At 48.6% G+C, this 20721-nt stretch overlaps 1 protein-coding gene across 4 annotated transcripts in view; it reads right to left on the reverse strand.

The window, feature by feature from the left end:
• Positions 1-20721, reverse strand: part of LOC138266439 (clathrin heavy chain 1-like) — a 378407-nt gene that overhangs the window by 214582 nt on the left and 143104 nt on the right. The window lies entirely within an intron of this gene.

Consider the following 20721-nt stretch of genomic DNA (forward strand, 5'->3'; position numbering starts at 1 on the left):
CAGGCCCCCAAAAACCTGCACAGGAGGGTGGGCCCAGAGCCTCTTCACAAAACAATGGGTACAAGGGTAAAAACTTTGATCCCAAAAAGGCCTGGTGTCATAGCTGTAAACAGCATGGACACCAAACTGGAGACAAGGCCTGTCCCAAGAAAGGTTCCACTCCAAACTCCCATCCAGGTAACACTGGTATGGCTAGTCTCCAAGTGGGATCAACAGTGTGCCCAGAGCAAATCAGGGTCCACACTGAAGCTACTCTAGTTTCTGAGGGTGGGGTGGATTTAGCCACACTAGCTGTCTGGCCGCCTAACATGCAAAAATACAGACAGCAACTCTTAATTAATGGGACTAGAATAGAGGGCCTGAGGGATACAGGTGCCAGTGTCACCATGGTGACAGAGAAACTGGTTTCCCCTGGCCAATACCTGACTGGAAAAACTTACACAGTCACCAACGCTGACAATCAGAGAAAAGTACATCCCATGGCAATGGTTACTTTAGAATGGGGAGGGGTCAATGGCCTGAAACAGGTGGTGGTCTCCTCAAATATCCCAGTGGACTGTCTGCTTGGAAATGACCTGGAGTCCTCAGCATGGGCTGAGGTAGAGCTAAAAACCCATGCAGCAATGCTGGGTATCCCTGAACTGGTGTGTGTGAAAACAAGAGCACAGTGCAAGGCACAGGGTGAAAAAGTAGAGCTGGAGTCTGGAAAAATGGCCCAGCCTACCAAGAGAACAGGAAAGTCAGTTGGGAAACCAACTGCAACACAGCAAAAGAAAGGGAACCTCTCTTCTCAGGAAGAAGTTCTGCCCTCTGAGGGAACTGAGCCTTTGGAGCTTGAACCTTATCAGGTTGAGCTCTTAGGCCCAGGGGGACCCTCAAGGGAAGAGCTGTGTAAGGGACAAGAAACCTGTCCCTCTCTTGAAGGCCTTAGGCAGCAAGCTGCTGAAGAGTCCAAAGGCAAGAAAAATGGAACACATAGGGTCTATTGGGAAGATGGGCTCCTGTACACTGAGGCCAGAGACCCCAAACCTGGTGCCACTAGGAGAGTGGTAGTGCCTCAGCTGTTCAGAGAGTTCATCCTAACATTGGCCCATGACATTCCCCTTGCTGGACATTTGGGACAAACCAAGACGTGGGAGAGGTTAGTCAACCACTTCTACTGGCCCAATATGTCCAACATGGTTAAGGAGTTTTGCCTCTCCTGCCCCACCTGTCAAGCCAGTGGTAAGACAGGTGGGCATCCAAAGGCCCCCCTCATTCCACTTCCAGTGGTGGGGGTGCCCTTTGAAAGAGTGGGTGTGGACATAGTTGGTCCACTAGAACCTCCCACAGCCTCAGGAAATATGTATATCCTGGTAGTAGTGGATCATGCTACCAGGTATCCTGAAGCTATTCCCCTTAGGTCGACTACTGCCCCTGCAGTAGCCAAGGCCCTCATTGGTATCTTTACCAGAGTGGGTTTCCCTAAGGAGGTGGTGTCTGACAGAGGTACCAACTTCATGTCAGCATACCTAAAGCACATGTGGAATGAGTGTGGAGTGACTTATAAATTCACTACACCCTACCATCCACAAACTAATGGCTTAGTTGAGAGATTCAACAAGACATTAAAAGGCATGATCATGGGGCTCCCAGAAAAACTCAAAAGGAGATGGGATGTCCTCCTGCCATGTCTGCTTTTCGCTTACAGGGAGGTACCACAGAAGGGAGTAGGGTTCTCACCCTTTGAACTTCTGTTTGGTCATCCTGTAAGGGGACCACTTGCCCTTGTTAAAGAAGGCTGGGAGAGACCTCTCCATGAGCCTAAACAGGACATAGTGGACTATGTACTTGGCCTTCGCTCTAGAATGGCAGAGTACATGGAAAAGGCAACCAAAAACCTTGAGGCCAGCCAACAGCTCCAGAAGTTTTGGTATGACCAAAAGGCTGCACTGGTTGAGTTCCAACCAGGGCAGAAAGTCTGGGTTCTGGAGCCTGTGGCTCCCAGGGCACTCCAGGACAAATGGAGTGGCCCTTACCCAGTACTAGAGAGGAAGAGTCAGGTCACCTACTTGGTGGACCTGGGCACAAGCAGGAGCCCCAAAAGGGTGATCCATGTAAACCGCCTTAAGCTCTTCCACGACAGGGCTGATGTCAATCTGTTGATGGTAACAGATGAGGATCAGGAGGCAGAGAGTGAACCTCTCCCTGATCTTCTGTCATCAGACCCAAAAGATGGTACAGTAGATGGAGTGATCTACTCAGACACCCTCTCTGGCCAACAGCAAGCTGATTGTAGGAGAGTCCTACAACAGTTTCCTGAACTCTTCTCCTTAACCCCTGGTCAGACACACCTGTGTACCCATGATGTGGACACAGGAGACAGCCTGCCTGTCAAAAACAAAATCTTCAGACAGTCTGACCATGTTAAGGAAAGCATCAAGGTGGAAGTCCACAAGATGCTGGAATTGGGAGTAATTGAGCGCTCTGACAGCCCCTGGGCTAGCCCAGTGGTCTTAGTCCCCAAACCTCACACCAAAGATGGAAAGAAAGAGATGAGGTTTTGTGTGGACTACAGAGGGCTCAATTCTGTCACCAAGACAGATGCCCATCCAATTCCAAGAGCTGATGAGCTCATTGATAAATTAGGTGCTGCCAAATTTCTAAGTACCTTTGACTTGACAGCAGGGTACTGGCAAATAAAAATGGCACCTGGAGCAAAAGAAAAGACAGCATTCTCCACACCTGATGGGCATTATCAGTTCACTGTTATGCCCTTTGGTTTAAAGAATGCCCCTGCCACCTTCCAAAGGTTGGTGAATCAAGTCCTTGCTGGCTTGGAGTCCTTTAGCACAGCTTATCTGGATGATATTGCTGTCTTTAGCTCCACCTGGCAGGATCACCTGGTCCACCTGAGGAAGGTTTTGAAGGCTCTGCAATCTGCAGGCCTCTCTATCAAGGCATCCAAATGCCAGATAGGGCAGGGAACTGTGGTTTACTTGGGACACCTTGTAGGTGGAGGCCAAGTTCAGCCACTCCAACCCAAGATCCAGACTATTCTGGACTGGGTAGCTCCAAAAACCCAGACTCAAGTCAGGGCATTCCTTGGCTTGACTGGGTATTACAGGAGGTTTGTGAAGGGATATGGATCCATTGTGACAGCCCTCACTGAACTCACCTCCAAGAAAATGCCCAAGAAAGTAAACTGGACTGTGGAATGCCAACAGGCCTTTGACACCCTGAAACAGGCAATGTGCTCAGCACCAGTTCTCAAAGCTCCAGATTATTCTAAGCAGTTCATTGTGCAGACTGATGCCTCTGAACATGGGATAGGGGCAGTTTTGTCCCAAACAAATGATGATGGCCTTGACCAGCCTGTTGCTTTCATTAGCAGGAGGTTACTCCCCAGGGAGCAGCGTTGGAGTGCCATTGAGAGGGAGGCCTTTGCTGTGGTTTGGTCCCTGAAGAAGCTGAGACCATACCTCTTTGGGACTCACTTCCTAGTTCAAACTGACCACAGACCTCTCAAATGGCTGATGCAAATGAAAGGTGAAAATCCTAAACTGTTGAGGTGGTCCATCTCCCTACAGGGAATGGACTTTATAGTGGAACACAGACCTGGGACTGCCCATGCCAATGCAGATGGCCTTTCCAGGTTCTTCCACTTAGAAAATGAAGACTCTCTTGGGAAAGGTTAGTCTCATCCTCTTTCGTTTGGGGGGGGGTTGTGTAAGGAAATGCCTCCTTGGCATGGTTGCCCCCTGACTTTTTGCCTTTGCTGATGCTATGTTTACAATTGAAAGTGTGCTGAGGCCTGCTAACCAGGCCCCAGCACCAGTGTTCTTTCCCTAACCTGTACTTTTGTATCCACAATTGGCAGACCCTGGCATCCAGATAAGTCCCTTGTAACTGGTACTTCTAGTACCAAGGGCCCTGATGCCAAGGAAGGTCTCTAAGGGCTGCAGCATGTCTTATGCCACCCTGGAGACCTCTCACTCAGCACAGACACACTGCTTGCCAGCTTGTGTATGCTAGTGAGGACAAAACGAGTAAGTCGACATGGCACTCCCCTCAGGGTGCCATGCCAGCCTCTCACTGCCTATGCAGTATAGGTAAGACACCCCTCTAGCAGGCCTTACAGCCCTAAGGCAGGGTGCACTATACCATAGGTGAGGGTACCAGTGCATGAGCATGGTACCCCTACAGTGTCTAAACAAAACCTTAGACATTGTAAGTGCAGGGTAGCCATAAGAGTATATGGTCTGGGAGTCTGTCAAACACGAACTCCACAGCACCATAATGGCTACACTGAAAACTGGGAAGTTTGGTATCAAACTTCTCAGCACAATAAATGCACACTGATGCCAGTGTACATTTTATTGTAAAATACACCACAGAGGGCACCTTAGAGGTGCCCCCTGAAACTTAACCGACTATCTGTGTAGGCTGACTAGTTCCAGCAGCCTGCCACACTAGAGACATGTTGCTGGCCCCATGGGGAGAGTGCCTTTGTCACTCTGAGGCCAGTAACAAAGCCTGCACTGGGTGGAGATGCTAACACCTCCCCCAGGCAGGAGCTGTAACACCTGGCGGTGAGCCTCAAAGGCTCACCCCTTTGTCACAGCACCGCAGGACACTCCAGCTAGTGGAGTTGCCCGCCCCCTCCGGCCCGGCCCCCACTTTTGGCGGCAAGGCCGGAGAAAATAATGAGAATAACAAGGAGGAGTCACTGGCCAGTCAGGACAGCCCCTAAGGTGTCCTGAGCTGAGGTGACTCTAACTTTTAGAAATCCTCCATCTTGCAGATGGAGGATTCCCCCAATAGGGTTAGGATTGTGACCCCCTCCCCTTGGGAGGAGACACAAAGAGGGTGTACCCACCCTCAGGGCTAGTAGCCATTGGCTACTAACCCCCCAGACCTAAACACGCCCTTAAATTTAGTATTTAAGGGCTACCCTGAACCCTAGAAAATGAGATTCCTGCAACTACAAGAAGAAGGACTGCCTAGCTGAAAACCCCTGCAGCGGAAGACCAGAAGACGACAACTGCCTTGGCTCCAGAAACTCACCGGCCTGTCTCCTGCCTTCCAAAGATCCTGCTCCAGCGACGCCTTCCAAAGGGACCAGCGACCTCGACATCCTCTGAGGACTGCCCCTGCTTCGAAAAGACAAGAAACTCCCGAGGACAGCGGACCTGCTCCAAGAAAGGCTGCAACTTTGTTTCCAGCAGCCTTGAAAGAACCCTGCAAGCTCCCCGCAAGAAGCGTGAGACTTGCAACACTGCACCCGGCGACCCCGACTCGGCTGGTGGAGACCCGACACCTCAGGAGGGACCCCAGGACTACTCTGATACTGTGAGTACCAAAACCTGTCCCCCCTGAGCCCCCACAGCGCCGCCTGCAGAGGGAATCCCGAGGCTTCCCCTGACCGCGACTCTTTGAACCTAAAGTCCCGACGCCTGGGAGAGACCCTGCACCCGCAGCCCCCAGGACCTGAAGGACCGGACTTTCACTGGAGAAGTGACCCCCAGGAGTCCCTCTCCCTTGCCCAAGTGGAGGTTTCCCCGAGGAACCCCCCCCTTGCCTGCCTGCAGCGCTGAAGAGATCCCGAGATCTCTCATAGACTAACATTGCGAACCCGACGCTTGTTTCTACACTGCACCCGGCCGCCCCCGCGCCGCTGAGGGTGAAATTTCTGTGTGGACTTGTGTCCCCCCCGGTGCCCTACAAAACCCCCCTGGTCTGCCCTCCGAAGACGCGGGTACTTACCTGCAAGCAGACCGGAACCGGGGCACCCCCTTCTCTCCATTCTAGCCTATGTGTTTTGGGCACCACTTTGAACTCTGCACCTGACCGGCCCTGAGCTGCTGGTGTGGTGACTTTGGGGTTGCTCTGAACCCCCAACGGTGGGCTACCTTGGACCAAGAACTGAACCCTGTAAGTGTCTTACTTACCTGGTAAAACTAACAAATACTTACCTCCCCTAGGAACTGTGAAAATTGCACTAAGTGTCCACTTTTAAAACAGCTATTTGTGAATAACTTGAAAAGTATACATGCAATTTTGATGATTTGAAGTTCCTAAAGTACTTACCTGCAATACCTTTCGAATGAGCTATTACATGTAGAATTTGAACCTGTGGTTCTTAAAATAAACTAAGAAAAGATATTTTTCTATATAAAAACCTATTGGCTGGATTTGTCTCTGAGTGTGTGTACCTCATTTATTGTCTATGTGTATGTACAACAAATGCTTAACACTACTCCTTGGATAAGCCTACTGCTCGACCACACTACCACAAAATAGAGCATTAGTATTATCTCTTTTTACCACTATTTTACCTCTAAGGGGAACCCTTGGACTCTGTGCATGCTATTCCTTACTTTGAAATAGCACATACAGAGCCAACTTCCTACAGCCTGTAAAGAAATGGCTCCCTGTTGCAGTTACCCCCCACTTTTTGCCTGATACTGATGCTGACTTGACTGAGAAGTGTGCTGGGACCCTGCTAACCAGGCCCCAGCACCAGTGTTCTTTCACCTAAAATGTACCATTGTATCCACAATTGGCACACCCTGGCATTCAGATAAGTCCCTTGTAACTGGTACTTCTAGTACCAAGGGCCCTGATGCCAAGGAAGGTCTCTAAGGGCTGTAGCATGTATTATGCCACCCTAGAGACCCCTCACTCAGCACAGACACACTGCTTACAAGCCTGTGTGTGCTGGTGAGAACAAAATGAGTAAGTCGACATGGCACTCCCCTCAGGGTGCCATGCCAGCCTCTCACTGCCTATGCAGTATAGGTAAGACACCCCTCTAGCAGGCCTTACAGCCCTAAGGCAGGGTGCACTATACCATAGGTGAGGGTACCAGTGCATGAGCACTGTGCCCCTACAGTGTCTAAGCAAAACCTTAGACATTGTAAGTGCAGGGTAGCCATAAGAGTATATGGTCTGGGAGTCTGTCAAACACGAACTCCACAGCACCATAAAGGCTACACTGAAAACTGGGAAGTTTGGTATCAAACTTCTCAGCACAATAAATGCACACTGATGCCAGTGTACATTTTATTGTAAAATACACCCCAGAGGGCACCTTAGAGGTGCCCCCTGAAACTTAACCGACTATCTGTGTAGGCTGACTAGTTTTAGCAGCCTGCCACAAACCGAGACATGTTGCTGGCCCCATGGGGAGAGTGCCTTTGTCACTCTGAGGCCAGTAACAAAGCCTGCACTGGGTGGAGATGCTAACACCTCTCCCAGGCAGGAATTGTCACACCTGGCGGTGAGCCTCAAAGGCTCACCTCCTTTGTGCCAACCCAGCAGGACACTCCAGCTAGTGGAGTTGCCCGCCCCCTCCGGCCAGGCCCCACTTTTGGCGGCAAGGCCGGAGAAAATAATGAGAATAACAAGGAGGAGTCACTGGCCAGTCAGGACAGCCCCTAAGGTGTCCTGAGCTGAGGTGACTCTAACTTTTAGAAATCCTCCATCTTGCAGATGGAGGATTCCCCCAATAGGGTTAGGATTGTGACCCCCTCCCCTTGGGAGGAGGCACAAAGAGGGTGTACCCACCCTCAGGGCTAGTAGCCATTGGCTACTAACCCCCCAGACCTAAACACGCCCTTAAATTTAGTATTTAAGGGCTACCCTGAACCCTAGAAAATTAGATTCCTGCAACTACAAGAAGAAGGACTGCCTAGCTGAAAACCCCTGCAGCGGAAGACCAGAAGACGACAACTGCCTTGGCTCCAGAAACTCACCGGCCTGTCTCCTGCCTTCCAAAGATCCTGCTCCAGCGACGCCTTCCAAAGGGACCAGCGACCTCGACATCTTCCGAGGACTGCCCCTGCTTCGAAAAGACAAGAAACTCCCGAGGACAGCGGACCTGCTCCAAGAAAAGCTGCAACTTTGTTTCCAGCAGCTTTAAAGAACCCTGCAAGCTCCCCGCAAGAAGCGTGAGACTTGCAACACTGCACCCGGCGACCCCGACTCGGCTGGTGGAGATCCGACACCTCAGGAGGGACCCCAGGACTACTCTGATACTGTGAGTACCAAAACCTGTCCCCCCTGAGCCCCCACAGCGCCGCCTGCAGAGGGAATCCCGAGGCTTCCCCTGACCGCGACTCTTTGAACCTAAAGTCCCGACGCCTGGGAGAGACCCTGCACCCGCAGCCCCCAGGACCTGAAGGACCGGACTTTCACTGGAGAAGTGACCCCCAGGAGTCCCTCTCCCTTGCCCAAGTGGAGGTTTCCCCGAGGAATCCCCCCCTTGCCTGCCTGCAGCGCTGAAGAGATCCCGAGATCTCCCATAGACTAACACTACAAACCCGACGCTTGTTTCTACACTGCACCCGGCCGCCCCCGCGCTGCTGAGGGTGAAATTTCTGTGTCAACTTGTGTCCCCCCCGGTGCCCTACAAAACCCCCCTGGTCTGCCCTCCGAAGACGCGGGTACTTACCTGCAAGCAGACCGGAACCGGGGCACCCCCTTCTCTCCATTCTAGCCTATGTGTTTTGGGCACCACTTTGAACTCTGCACCTGACCGGCCCTGAGCTGCTGGTGTGGTGACTTTGGGGTTGCTCTGAACCCCCAACGGTGGGCTACCTTGGACCAAGAACTGAACCCTGTAAGTGTCCTACTTACCTGGTAAAACTAACAAAAACTTACCTCCCCCAGGAACTGTGAAAATTGCACTAAGTGTCCACTTTTAAAACAGCTATTTGTCAATAACTTGAAAAGTATACAGGGAGTGCAGAATTATTAGGCAAGTTGTATTTTTGAGGATTAATTTTATTATTGAACAACAACCATGTTCTCAATGAACCCAAAAAACTCATTAATATCAAAGCTGAATATTTTTGGAAGTAGTTTTTAGTTTGTTTTTAGTTTTAGCTATGTTAGGGGGATATCTGTGTGTGCAGGTGACTATTACTGTGCATAATTATTAGGCAACTAAACAAAAAAAAATATATACCCATTTCAATTATTTATTATTACCAGTGAAACCAATATAACATCTCAACATTCACAAATATACATTTCTGACATTCAAAAACAAAACAAAAACAAATCAGTGACCAATATAGCCACCTTTCTTTGCAAGGACACTCAAAAGCCTGCCATCCATGGATTCTGTCAGTGTTTTGATCTGTTCACCATCAACATTGTGTGCAGCAGCATCCACAGCCTCCCAGACACTGTTCAGAGAGGTTTACTGTTTTCCCTCCTTGTAAATCTCACATTTGATGATGGACCACAGGTTCACAATGGGGTTCAGATCAGGTGAACAAGGAGGCCATGTCATTAGATTTCCTTCTTTTATACCCTTTCTTGCCAGCCACGCTGTGGAGTACTTGGACGCGTGTGATGGAGCATTGTCCTGCATGAAAATCATGTTTTTCTTGAAGGATGCAGACTTCTTCCTGTACCACTGCTTGAAGAAGGTGTCTTCCAGGAACTGGCAGTAGGACTGGGAGTTGAGCTTGACTCCATCCTCAACCCGAAAAGGCCCCACAAGCTCATCTTTGATGATACCAGCCCAAACCAGTACTCCACCTCCACCTTGCTGGCGTCTGAGTCGGACTGGAGCTCTCTGCCCTTTACCAATCCAGCCACGGGCCCATCCATCTGGCCCATCAAGACTCACTCTCATTTCATCAGTCCATAAAACCTTATAAAAATCAGTCTTGAGATATTTCTTGGCCCAGTCTTGACGTTTCAGCTTGTGTGTCTTGTTCAGTGGTGGTCGTCTTTCAGCCTTTCTTACCTTGGCCATGTCTCTGAGTATTGCACACCTTGTGCTTTTGGGCACTCCAGTGATGTTGCAGCTCTGAAATATGGCCAAACTGGTGGCAAGTGGCATCGTGGCAGCTGCACGCTTGACTTTTCTCAGTTCATGGGCAGTTATTTTGCGCCTTGGTTTTTCCACACGCTTCTTGCGACCCTGTTGACTATTTTGAATGAAACGCTTGATTGTTCGATGATCACGCTTCAGAAGCTTTGCAATTTTAAGAGTGCTGCATCCCTCTGCAAGATATCTCACTATTTTTGACTTTTCTGAGCCTGTCAAGTCCTTCTTTTGACCCATTTTGCCAAAGGAAAGGAAGTTGCCTAATAATTATGGACACTTGATATAGGGTGTTGATGTCATTAGACCACACCCCTTCTCATTACAGAGATGCACATCACCTAATATGCTTAATTGGTAGTAGGCTTTCAAGCCTATACAGCTTGGAGTAAGACAACATGCATAAAGAGGATGATGTGGTCAAAATACTCACTTGCCTAATAATTCTGCACTCCCTGTACATGCAATTTTTATGATTTGAAGTTCCTAAAGTACTTACCTGCAATACCTTTCGAACAAGATATTACATGTTAAATTTGAACCTGTGGTTCTTAAAATAAACTAAGAAAAGATATTTTTCTATATAAAAACCTATTGGCTGGATTTGTCTCTGAGTGTGTGTACCTCATTTATTGTCTATGTGTATGTACAACAAATGCTTAACACTACTCCTTGGATAAGCCTACTGCTCGACCACACTACCACAAAATAGAGCATTAGTATTATCTATTTTTACCACTATTTTACCTCTAAGGGGAACCCTTGGACTCTGTGCATGCTATTCCTTACTTTGAAATAGCACATACAGAGCCAACTTCCTACATTGGTGGATCAGCGGTGGGGTACAAGACTTTGCATTTGCTGGACTACTCAGCCAATACCTGATCACACGACAAATTCCAAAATTGTCATTAGAAATTGATTTTTGCAATTTGAAAAGTTTTCTAAATTCTTAAAAGTCCTGCTAGGGCCTTGTGTGTTAAGTCCCTGTTTAGCATTTCTTTTAGAGTTTAAAAGTTTGTAAAAGTTTGAATTAGATTCTAGAACCAGTTGTAGATTCTTAAAAAGTATTCCAACTTTTAGAAGCAAAATGTCTAGCACAGATGTGACTGTGGTGGAACTCGACACCACACCTTACCTCCATCTTAAGATGAGGGAGCTAAGGTCACTCTGTAAAATAAAGAAAATAACAATGGGCCCCAAACCTACCAAAATACAGCTCCAGGAGCTTTTGGCAGAGTTTGAAAAGGCCAACCCCTCTGAGGGTGGCAACTCAGAGGAAGAGGATAGTGACTTGGAGGAAAATTCCCCCCTACCAGTCCTATCTAGGGAGAACAGGGTCCCTCAAACCCTGACTCCAAAAATAATAGTCAGAGATGCTGGTTCCCTCACAGGAGAGACCAACACCTCTGAAATCACTGAGGATAACTCCAGTGAAGATGACCCCCTGTTAGCCAGGATGGTCAAAAGATTGGCTTTGGAAAAGCAGCTCCTAGCCATAGAAAGGGAAAGAAAAGAGATGGGCCTAGGTCCCATCGATGGTGGCAGCAACTTAAATAGGGTCAGAGATTCTCCTGATATCCTAAAAATCCCCAAAGGGATTGTAACAAAATATGAAGATGGTGATGACATCACCAAATGGTTCACAGCTTTTGAGAGGGCTTGTGTAACCAGAAAAGTAAACAGATCTCACTGGGGTGCTCTCCTTTGGGAAATGTTCACTGGAAAGTGTAGGGATAGACTCCTCACACTCTCTGGAAAAGATGCAGAATCTTATGACCTCATGAAGGGTACCCTGATTGAGGGCTTTGGATTCTCCACTGAGGAGTATAGAATTAGGTTCAGGGGGGCTCAAAAATCCTCGAGCCAGACCTGGGTTGATTTTGTAGACTACTCAGTAAAAACACTAGATGGTTGGTTAACTGGAAATGAAGTGTGTGACTATGTTGGGCTTTATAATTTGTTTATGAAAGAACACATTTTAAGTAACTGCTTCAATGAAAAGTTGCATCAGTATCTGGTAGACCTAGGTCCAATTTCTCCCCAAGAATTGGGAAAGAAGGCAGACCACTGGGTCAAGACTAGGGTAACCAAAACTTCCACTGGGGGTGACCAAAAGAAAGGGGTTACAAAAACTCCCCAGGAGAAAGTGGGTGACACTAGAAACAAAGAAAAAGAGTCCTCTGTAGGCCCCCAAAAACCAGAACAGGTGGGTGGGCCCCAAGACACAACCCAAAACAAAGGTGGGTACCAGGGTAAGAACTGGGATGCCACTAAGGCATGGTGCCACAACTGTAAACAGTCTGGGCACCACACCAAGGACACTTCTTGTCCCAAAAACAAACCCCAGAACAAGATTCCAGGGGTAACCAGTGTAGCCATGGGAGATGACTCCTCAGATGAGGAGGTCTTCATAGCCTTCAACTGGAAACAGGGCCCAACAGGTGAGTTGGAGATTCCAGAGGGAAGTAGACACTTCCACCACCTACTGGTGAATGGAATCCCAACCACTGCCCTGAGAGACACTTGTGCCAGTCACACTATTGTGCATGACAGGCTGGTGCTCTCAAACCAGTACATCCCAGGTGAGACTGCCAGGGTAAGAGTTAGCCTAGACAGGGTCACTAAGAGGCCTGTGGCTTTAGTGCCCATAGAAGTGGGTGGCACTCTTAGCTGGAGAAGGGTAGTAGTCAGTACAGACCTCCCCCTTGATTGTCTCCTTGGAAATGACTACCCAGAGGTTAGTCAGAGCCCAAGAGAGGAACTGGTCCAGTGCCAGTCCTCTCCCAAGGATTCTGGAAGTCCTGCCTCTGCAGTAAATGCAAGTAGGCCCCAGAAGAAAAAGAAAAGGAAACAGAGTAGGAAAGGTGGACAACCTTTAGCCAAGGTTCCAGCAAGCCAAGGAGATTCTGCTCCAGTAGGGGAGAACTCCAAAAATGGCTCTGATAAAGTCCAACCTGACCCACAAGAAGTCCTGGCTAGTCAGGCAACTGTTAAGCCTGAGTGGGTGGCTCCTCAGCTAACAGAAGAAAGAGTGGAAGAAGGGTGTTTACTACAAGATGTGGTGACCCCCCACTCTAATACAGCAGACAGGCACCCTGAACCCAAAGAAGCCTGTAACTTAGCCCCTTCCCTTGTAGGTGAAGAGCTAAAGGTGTGGTTCTGGGCACTGACAGCTGTCAGTGGCCTCTGCTGGGTGTTAGCCTTTATGGCTGCACTATCCTTGGCCTGGTGGTCTGACCCCATGCCAAATAACAAGTTAGGCCCCCTGACCCTGTTGGTCATGGTGGGGTTACTCCAGCTCTGGGTAACCTCTTTGGGTAAGCTAGGGGTGACCCTGGCTAAGATAAGATTAGCAGAGGTGGATACCTCTGACCTCAAAATAGAGAGAATGGGTGAAGACATAAAAAGCACAGACAAGAGGCAGTTCAGACTAGGTCCTATCACTGTGGAAGTGGGCCAGTTCCCCAGAGGGAATGACCTGAACAGGAGGATGTAAGGCAGAGTAGGCCCTGCAACAAACCAGCCATTTCCTCTACTCTTCCTCGCCTGACAGACTAGGAAGACTCTTCCAGCGTTGGCTGAGTCTCCTGGCCTGTGGGCTGGGGGGGGCTTGTGTAAAGAAATGGCTCCCTGTTGCAGTTACCCCCCACTTTTTGCCTGATACTGATGCTGACTTGACTGAGAAGTGTGCTGGGACCCTGCTAACCAGGCCCCAGCACCAGTGTTCTTTCACCTAAAATGTACCATTGTATCCACAATTGGCACACCCTGGCATTCAGATAAGTCCCTTGTAACTGGTACTTCTAGTACCAAGGGCCCTGATGCCAAGGAAGGTCTCTAAGGGCTGTAGCATGTATTATGCCACCCTAGAGACCCCTCACTCAGCACAGACACACTGCTTACAAGCCTGTGTGTGCTGGTGAGAACAAAATGAGTAAGTCGACATGGCACTCCCCTCAGGGTGCCATGCCAGCCTCTCACTGCCTATGCAGTATAGGTAAGACACCCCTCTAGCAGGCCTTACAGCCCTAAGGCAGGGTGCACTATACCATAGGTGAGGGTACCAGTGCATGAGCACTGTGCCCCTACAGTGTCTAAGCAAAACCTTAGACATTGTAAGTGCAGGGTAGCCATAAGAGTATATGGTCTGGGAGTCTGTCAAACACGAACTCCACAGCACCATAAAGGCTACACTGAAAACTGGGAAGTTTGGTATCAAACTTCTCAGCACAATAAATGCACACTGATGCCAGTGTACATTTTATTGTAAAATACACCCCAGAGGGCACCTTAGAGGTGCCCCCTGAAACTTAACCGACTATCTGTGTAGGCTGACTAGTTTTAGCAGCCTGCCACAAACCGAGACATGTTGCTGGCCCCATGGGGAGAGTGCCTTTGTCACTCTGAGGCCAGTAACAAAGCCTGCACTGGGTGGAGATGCTAACACCTCTCCCAGGCAGGAATTGTCACACCTGGCGGTGAGCCTCAAAGGCTCACCTCCTTTGTGCCAACCCAGCAGGACACTCCAGCTAGTGGAGTTGCCCGCCCCCTCCGGCCAGGCCCCACTTTTGGCGGCAAGGCCGGAGAAAATAATGAGAATAACAAGGAGGAGTCACTGGCCAGTCAGGACAGCCCCTAAGGTGTCCTGAGCTGAGGTGACTCTAACTTTTAGAAATCCTCCATCTTGCAGATGGAGGATTCCCCCAATAGGGTTAGGATTGTGACCCCCTCCCCTTGGGAGGAGGCACAAAGAGGGTGTACCCACCCTCAGGGCTAGTAGCCATTGGCTACTAACCCCCCAGACCTAAACACGCCCTTAAATTTAGTATTTAAGGGCTACCCTGAACCCTAGAAAATTAGATTCCTGCAACTACAAGAAGAAGGACTGCCTAGCTGAAAACCCCTGCAGCGGAAGACCAGAAGACGACAACTGCCTTGGCTCCAGAAACTCACCGGCCTGTCTCCTGCCTTCCAAAGATCCTGCTCCAGCGACGCCTTCCAAAGGGACCAGCGACCTCGACATCTTCCGAGGACTGCCCCTGCTTCGAAAAGACAAGAAACTCCCGAGGACAGCGGACCTGCTCCAAGAAAAGCTGCAACTTTGTTTCCAGCAGCTTTAAAGAACCCTGCAAGCTCCCCGCAAGAAGCGTGAGACTTGCAACACTGCACCCGGCGACCCCGACTCGGCTGGTGGAGATCCGACACCTCAGGAGGGACCCCAGGACTACTCCGATACTGTGAGTACCAAAACCTGTCCCCCCTGAGCCCCCACAGCGCCGCCTGCAGAGGGAATCCCGAGGCTTCCCCTGACCGCGACTCTTTGAACCTAAAGTCCCGACGCCTGGGAGAGACCCTGCACCCGCAGCCCCCAGGACCTGAAGGACCGGACTTTCACTGGAGAAGTGACCCCCAGGAGTCCCTCTCCCTTGCCCAAGTGGAGGTTTCCCCGAGGAATCCCCCCCTTGCCTGCCTGCAGCGCTGAAGAGATCCCGAGATCTCCCATAGACTAACACTACAAACCCGACGCTTGTTTCTACACTGCACCCGGCCGCCCCCGCGCTGCTGAGGGTGAAATTTCTGTGTCAACTTGTGTCCCCCCCGGTGCCCTACAAAACCCCCCTGGTCTGCCCTCCGAAGACGCGGGTACTTACCTGCAAGCAGACCGGAACCGGGGCACCCCCTTCTCTCCATTCTAGCCTATGTGTTTTGGGCACCACTTTGAACTCTGCACCTGACCGGCCCTGAGCTGCTGGTGTGGTGACTTTGGGGTTGCTCTGAACCCCCAACGGTGGGCTACCTTGGACCAAGAACTGAACCCTGTAAGTGTCCTACTTACCTGGTAAAACTAACAAAAACTTACCTCCCCCAGGAACTGTGAAAATTGCACTAAGTGTCCACTTTTAAAACAGCTATTTGTCAATAACTTGAAAAGTATACATGCAATTTTTATGATTTGAAGTTCCTAAAGTACTTACCTGCAATACCTTTCGAACAAGATATTACATGTTAAATTTGAACCTGTGGTTCTTAAAATAAACTAAGAAAAGATATTTTTCTATATAAAAACCTATTGGCTGGATTTGTCTCTGAGTGTGTGTACCTCATTTATTGTCTATGTGTATGTACAACAAATGCTTAACACTACTCCTTGGATAAGCCTACTGCTCGACCACACTACCACAAAATAGAGCATTAGTATTATCTATTTTTACCACTATTTTACCTCTAAGGGGAACCCTTGGACTCTGTGCATGCTATTCCTTACTTTGAAATAGCACATACAGAGCCAACTTCCTACAAGGCCTTTCTGCGATAATCCCCACCTGTCACCTAGCAGCCTTCCGAAAGGTGTGAATTGCTCCCATGAAAGGGAACAAAAGGGCCTTGGCTGTGAGAAGGTGTGACATCCTGCTGACTGGATGACCTGGGAGGATGGCCACCAGCTGTACAAGCTCAGAGAGTCGGCTCCTGTCACAGGTAGATGTAACCCACATCTAGGCCTGCCCCTGCCATTTTCGAAGTAACCAGGTGCTTTACACTTCTTTCCCTTGAGCTAAGCCGGACTGCTCTGAGCCACAGCCTCCGAGGACTGAGCTAAGATATAAATGAAAGCAACCTGACTGGACCCAACACAAAATAGTGACAATATTACTTGGTGAGGTCTCAAAATCATCCCAACTAATAACCCAATTTCACACAAACTCTTATTAAAACACATCTATTAATTATGTCGCCAAAGAGGAAGCACTGTAAAAGGAGGATACAAATGGGGGCAATGGCTACTCTCCTTGCAAAACGATCAATCACTAAACACTGGGCACCCTCCAGGAGCCGCAAGGCTAGAGCGCTGAAAAAAATACTTATTTGAGTGGGCTCTAGCTGATGAACAGCACATGAAACAGTTTCAAAAGGTTTCAAAAGTAATGGAAAACTTTGCAGAGTGGGCAGAACTGCCAATGAAAATCTCTGTTCCTCAAAATAACAGACCGCCTTGGTGGAAGGGAGGCTGAAGAAACAGGAAATGTATTGCTTGTAGGGTCATTAGGGAGGGGGAGGAAGGCTTTGAATATGTGTGGGAGCTCCCTCCCAAATGTGAACTGTACTACGCAAGGTGTAATATTTTTGAAGACTCCATGCTGTTGGGGCATTGCTAATGTCGTACGTTTAAAAGTTAATAAAAAGATTAAAGAAACAAAGACTTTCAGCCCAGCACCATCATCGTGCCCTGGGGAGAAAGAGACCAGGGAAAAATAATCAGGGCAATTCAATAGCGAGAGAGATCCCAATTCTGAAGGCCTCAGGGACCTGCAGTGACCTATATTTATAGTGAATGGAAAATGATCTCCATTGAAGTCACCGTGCCTGTAAGGGGATGACCAAAACAGGGAGATTTGAATGGGTACGAGATGAACGTTTCAAAGTTAAAAGACTTGGTGTCAAACTTATTTGAGGAAAATACATCAAAAGAGGAATTTAAAATGCGCCCAGTATCTACATGGAAACACAGAACGCCAAAGACAACTTCCAGACCTCAAGCATCTGCCTGTCTGGCATGCCAATCCAGCCTTGAGACGACAAGTCTAATTGCACGGCGATTTACGTTTTTAGAGAGATGTTACCAGATACTCAGGCTATAGTTGGGAAACCAGGAGCATGAAAGGGGACAAAATCTAGGGATGCATTGTAGAGCTTGGCAATGCTCAAGAAAGGAAGATAGTCTTTGGATAAGCCAATAACTAACACACAGCAACCGTAAGCTGTGATTGTTTTCTGATCTTTATTGATGTGAGTCAATATAAAAAAAAAAGAGAATTCAAAAGTTGCACAGCATCAAAAAAGAGCTAACACGAAGGCTACTCCCTTATGGAATTCTGCACAGCTAGGCACTCCTGCGGCACAACCAGGGTTCCACAAATGGGACCTGCTAGGATTGTCTCAAGTGGGAGATCTCTTAACCCCAGATGGGATGATCTCCTTTGCTGACTTACAGAGGGAATATCAATTAGCGCAACAGCATACTATAGATATTTACAAATACGGCACGAACTCAAACAGGCGCTGCTCAGAGCCAGAGACAGCGACCCCCCTGACTCTTCCCCACTTGAAGACAGACTACTCGATGGCCACTTGTCCAAGAAAACGATATCACTCACCTATCGTAAGATTCTCAGTAACTCCCCAGATACACTAATTAGCCTCCGGGAATGGTGGGCGCAGGACCTCCAAGGTATTGAGGACGATGAATGGGCTGAGGCTCTAGCCTCACCAAGAGAAGTGGCCATCAGATTAAGATTGCGCCTTATATAGATGACAATTCTGCACAGAGTTTATTACTCTTGTAACGTCTCGGCTAAAATGGGCAGAGTGGCCCCCCCGGTGTCCCCACCGGGATGTGCGGAACAGGGATCCTTCTTTCATATGATCTGGAGCTGCCCACTTTTACAATTGTGTTGGGAAAAGGTAGTGAACTGCCTAAATGAGGTGTGTGGAGGTAATATGGATCCATCGGCTAAATGGTGTCTTCTTAACATATGGGATGTGACAGATCGGGGTCGGATGGATCAGCTTTGGGTGATGGTGAGACCAATGATCGTTAAGCGTAATAGCTCTCGAAAATGGAGAGTAGAACAGACACCTCTGCTACCAGAGTGGAAATGTGATATGGACTGGTGTCTGATGGCAGAGAGGGATGTCTACAAAAGTAAAGGGTGCCCACAGAAATGGTCTAAAATATGGGGCAAATGGAACACTTACCAAGGTAACCAGTGCTCTCCCATAACAGGCACTACCGAAATTGATATTCAAAGGAGATATTCGGGCATTGCTGCTCTCCCTTGACTAGTCAGTTGGAAACGGGAGGGAGGCTGATAGAGATATGGAGAGAGGGCTCACTTTTGTTATATGGGGCAGTTACATGGGGTCAAGTACAGTTGATGTTGTTTGTTCTGTTACTTATAATAAAAATAATTTATAAAAGAGCTAATCGCTTTGGACCTTGAAGCCACTTTGTGGCACCCTGAAAATATGAAAGTGGTTTGCAAGTAGCAATGCCATGTTTTTATGCAACTGTATGCAGTTGAATGCTTCTTAGGGCGAGGCATAGGAACCTGAGATCTGTGAACAAGACAAGGTGTCTGCAACTTCCATGGCCTATTGTTAAGGAGGCGTTGTGTTTGTTGATATGCAATGTGTACTTGTAAGGTGCACTATCACCTGCAAGGGTATCCTGGCACTGAGCAGGTGTATGCGTCCAGCTCTGTCTATGGTAGATTGGCTAATCGAAAAGCCAAGTCTTCTATTATAGCCTCAATTTTCGTGCCTGATGGATGGCGTGACCTGTTGGTAAATAACGTGAACAACTGACTATTTTCTTTCTTCCTCCTTCCAACTTAAAGCTTGCGGTGGGTACTTTATTAATGGGAACCAGAGTTCATTCTCCAGCGCTTCCAGTGAGGTATGTGTATTCTTTTCTATCCTCAATAAAAAATTACTGAAACTTAAAACGGAGAAGCTTCAGCTAGACGTGCTGTTTGACTGATTCAGCTATTTAGATGCATTTCTATTTAAATAGAAAAGTTTGGAAAACAATGCTTTTGTATTTGTGGCTTTTTCATACATAGTGTACCAGGGATATTGTGCGTGCAAGCAATTGCTGTAGATAGTTGACCAGAGATCTCATGCGTTCAAGCAACTGCTGCAGTTGACCAGAGATCTCATGCGTTCAAGCAACTGCTGTAGAGAGTTGACCAGAGATCTCACGCGTTCAAGCAACTGCTGCAGTTGACCAGAGATCTCATGCGTTCAAGCAACTGCTGCAGTTGACCAGAGATCTCACGCGTTCAAGCAACTGATGCAGTTGACCAGAGATCTCTTGCGTTCAAGCAACTGCTGCAGTTGACCAGAGATCTCACGCGTTCAAGCAACTGCTGCAGTTGACCAGAGAACTCACACGTTCAAGCAACTGCTGTAGACAGTTGACCAGAGATCTCACGCGTTCAAGCAACTGCTGCAGTTGACCAGAGATCTCACGCGTTCAAGCAACTGCTGCAGTTGACCAGAGATCTCACGCGTTCAAGCAACTGCTGCAGTTGACCAGAGATTTCACGCGTTCAAGCAACTGCTGTAGACAGTTGACCAGAGATCTCACGCGTTCAAGCAACTGCTGCAGTTGACCAGAGATCTCACGCGTTCAAGCAACTGCTGCAGTTGACCAGAGATCTCACGCGTTCAAGCAACTGCTGCAGTTGACCAGAGATCTCATGCGTTCAAGCAACTGCTGCAGTTGACCAGAGATTTCACGCGTTCAAGCAACTGCTGTAGACAGTTGACCAGAGATTTCACGCGTTCAAGCAACTGCTGCAGTTGACCAGAGATCTCATGCGTTCAAGCAACTGCTGCAGTTGACCAGAGATCTCACGCGTTCAAGCAACTGCTTTAGACAGTTGACCAGAGATTTCACGCGTTCAAGCAACTGCTGCAGTTGACCAGAGATTTCACGCGTTCAAGCAACTGCTGCAGTTGACCAGAGATCTCATGCGTTCAAGCAACTGCTGCAGTTGACCAGAGATTTCACGCGTTCAAGCAACTGCTGCAGTTGACCAGAGATCTCATGCGTTCAAGCAACTGCTGCAGTTGACCAGAGATTTCACGCGTTCAAGCAACTGCTGCAGTTGACCAGAGATTTCACGCGTTCAAGCAACTGCTGCAGTTGACCAGAGAGCTCATGCGTTCAAGCAACTGCTGCAGTTGACCAGAGATCTCACGCGTTCAAGCAATTGCTGTAGACAGTTGACCAGAGATCTCACGCGTTCAAGCAACTGCTGTAGACAGTTGACCAGAGATCTCACGCGTTCAAGCAACTGCTGCAGTTGACCAGAGATCTCACGCGTTCAAGC

This window comes from Pleurodeles waltl, chromosome 11 (assembly GCF_031143425.1).
Source record: "Pleurodeles waltl isolate 20211129_DDA chromosome 11, aPleWal1.hap1.20221129, whole genome shotgun sequence".
Taxonomy (NCBI): domain Eukaryota; kingdom Metazoa; phylum Chordata; class Amphibia; order Caudata; family Salamandridae; genus Pleurodeles; species Pleurodeles waltl.